Below are 3,404 nucleotides of genomic sequence, written 5' to 3'. Positions count from 1 at the left end.
TTACTGATTATAAAACAAGTAATAAGAGGAATGGCTTTCAATGGGCTTAAAATTTACATTAAAAATGTAAGTCTGGTACAAACTTAAGACTTTATTAGGAGTAACCAATTATCAGAGACACCTCGAAGGGCTGTGACATTGAGGTTGGCAATTCCTGCTCGGTAGAGCAGGTCAAAATGGTCAACACATGGGAGAAACTAATTTAAAATAGGTTACATTGGTTCTGGTTTCAAGGGGACCATCTTAAATAGACTTCCCCATAAATTGTCCAAAAGCCAACCCAAATGCCGCAATGCCCGCATTACTCATTGAATCACCTTCATGCTCAAGATGGCTTGTGTATAAAAACTCGTCAGACTGTGCCAAAAATGGAAGATAGTCCTTTGATTTATATTTAAGGGAATGTAGTTCTTTTTCTTTGCGAGTCTAGATTTATGAACTATCCTCCCTCCCCCAACACACATAATTTTAATGTTCTTTTGATATATATCTCTGTATGTTCTCCATTTCTCTTATTTTTGTTTAATTACCTTGCGGATTATTTTTACTTTGCCTACTAAAAACTTTGGAAAGAAATCAAAGCACGCCTGGCACACGAAGGCCACGGTATCTGCTTGCCATTCTCCCTCTGTACAGGTCTCCAAATCTTTGGAAGTGGGTGGAGGCAGGGGTCAAGTTCCTCCTTGCTTTATTGAACTTGAATGGGGATTCTCAGCCATGACAGGAGGTGTAGAGCATGTAACCGGTTATTAGTAGTAGAGTTTACAAGTGGTTTACTCTTTTCCATTTTAATGAGCTGGAGCAAATTCAAGGTTTTCCTACCATTCTTGGCCCCTGCACTCCAGCTTGCTTTCTCCAGAGGGAGGGCAGGGATGGTGGTCTGGCTGTAAGCAGGATACTAGGCATGAGCAAAACCGTGTGTCACCTGTGCCCAAAGGAGAGCGAGTGCTATCGTTGACGTGAGTGAATAGTTAGGGACGATTGTAAAGTATCCATTCGGGAACTGTTTATTGGGCTGCTATTATGTGCCAAGCACAGTCTTCATTTTAGGGCGCACAACAGGGAAAACACAAACATGATCCCTGTGTCATAGGCTTACAACCATGTGGAAGGAACAGACAAGAAATGAGACAAATAGAGAAAATTATTAGACTGTGAGGAAGCACTGCATTCCATCAGTCAATGCTGAAATAACGCTGCATAACAAATCACTCATGAAGCCCACGGCCTTGCATCGGCAGGCATTTATTTCTCGTTTATGGTCTACAGAGCAGCTGTGGTCCTGTGGTTTCAGTTGGGCTTGGCCTTCGGCGACAGATCAAGTTCAAGTTTGCATCCTGTGTCCCTCATCCTCTTTGGCCCAGCGGCACCCGGATGAGTTCTTTTCATGGTGAATAGCAGTTCAAGAGGGCAGAGCCGGCTGTCTGAACACATTTAAAGCTTCTGCTCAGATCACATTTACTAAAGTCCATGGCCCAAAACAAGTCACATGACCAAGCCCAAACTTAGTAGGGCAGGAAGTATGCAGGAAGAGGAGAGGAATGATTTGGCAAACAATAATTGAGTCTATCACAAGCGTTTAAAAGGAAATAACAGTGGTGGGGGGTGGGGAGGCTGTTTTATGTAACGCGGTCAGGAAGGGCGCCTTTGAGAGTAGTTAAGATACATCGCCCTATGAAAGGAGAGAATGGCGTACTTGGCAGACATCCATAGATGCAAAGGTCCTGTGGCAGGAAGGTGCTTGGTGGTGTCCTGGAATTACAACAGAATCAGTGTGCTAGGGGTGTGGCAAGCAAGAAGGAGATTGGGGTATGGGAGAGGTGGACAAGCAGCTAAGGACAGGATCCTAAGGGATGAAAGATTTGGGTTTTATTTCAAGTTCAGTGGGAAGCCACTGAAGAATTGAGGCAGTGAAGCGATACAATCTGATTTGTATTTTCAAAGCGTCCCTGTAGCTGCACTGAGGAACATGGATTAGATAAGTTGGCCATATATGCAGTAGGCTCAATAGCCAAATATTACAATACTTTTTCATGAGAAACCAAGAAGTAGTTCTCTCCCATAAATCTGGTTGGTATTTCATAAAATCTGAGTGCATCCCTGGAGTGTGTCCCACCTACGGACGTCATTTGTCACATGTATTGGGGTGAGGGGAAGGTGGAGAGTCCTCACATAACCTGCATGTGGAGGTATAGACCCTGCTGGAAATCTACCCTGCATTTGCAAGCTTATGGCTTTCAGAGTCTTGAGAAAGAAGCCACCTTTATGCAGTATTGGAGTCAGCCTTGGAGAGGGTTGATAAAACCCACATGTTTGGACAATGAAGTCTTCGCCACGAGAATCCATGGAAATGTCTTGGATGCAGAGCCCAGCCTCATGGCCAATGAGCCCAGGAGGTTACACACCCAGACCGCAGGTCATTCACATGGCGGGACCCAACGTTCCGCCCAGGGTTTTGATGACGGCCCCGTGCTGGACACTCCTTGTAAGTCACATGTCCCGTTGCATTTGTTACAAATGCCAAGCGGAGAAGTAATGGCAGTGGAAGCTACGGGCCGGAGATAGGTCAATCCCAAGTGACCCCTGGCCCGATGGCTCAGTAGAGCCGTGGCTCTCTCTTCTTCAGGCCTGCTAACTCCCCGCTCCTTGCTCCAGACCCGTCAGTTTGGGAAGAACACCTGTACAGGTTTTCATCACAGGATTGACTTTGGCCTTTCTCTCGGCCAGCCCACCAGGGTAGCCTAGGCAAACCCTATAGAGTGTACTGAGCCTGACCCCACAGAGCTCTCTCTGTTCCCCTGATTCACATAAGGCTCTGCGCACCTGCTTTACTCCTTGACAAGACTGCCCTTCCTATCGGGAATCTTGGCTTGATGCTTCACAGGCCTGTCGGCAGAAAAAGCAAGACATGTGCCAGCAGCAGGAAGCCCACGTTAAACACAGAAACCTCTTCAGATCACCTTTGTATTGGCCTGTTCTACATAGAGGACACTTGGCATGCGTTCACAGGAGCCTGGTTCCAGTCATGGAGAATTAATCAAATGCGAGACAGTCCTTGCTTTCCCAGACTGGTCCCTTCCTCTCTTCTGGGTCTTGGCACGGATGTCACCTCCACCAGGAGGCCTTCCTTGACTACTCTGCCAAAGTCAGGACCGCTGCGTCACTTCCTTCTTATGACGCCATCTTGTTTTCCCTTCGTGGCATTTACAATAATCTTACTTATTTGGGTACTTGTTTACTACCTGTCTCTCTCATTTAGACTCTAAGCTTCATGAGGGCTGAGATCTCTTTTACTGTATCCTGCCACATAGCACAGGATCTGGCATTTGGACATTTGATGGATTCACAGATAAATGAATAGAAAAAATGGGACACACACATAGGAAGACAATGACTGTTTTTAG

This window comes from Pteropus alecto, unplaced genomic scaffold, assembly GCF_000325575.1.
Source record: "Pteropus alecto unplaced genomic scaffold, ASM32557v1 scaffold125, whole genome shotgun sequence".
Classification (NCBI taxonomy): Eukaryota; Metazoa; Chordata; class Mammalia; order Chiroptera; family Pteropodidae; genus Pteropus; species Pteropus alecto.
The sequence above is the reverse complement of the archived record's forward strand: the minus strand, read 5'-3'. Positions refer to the sequence as shown.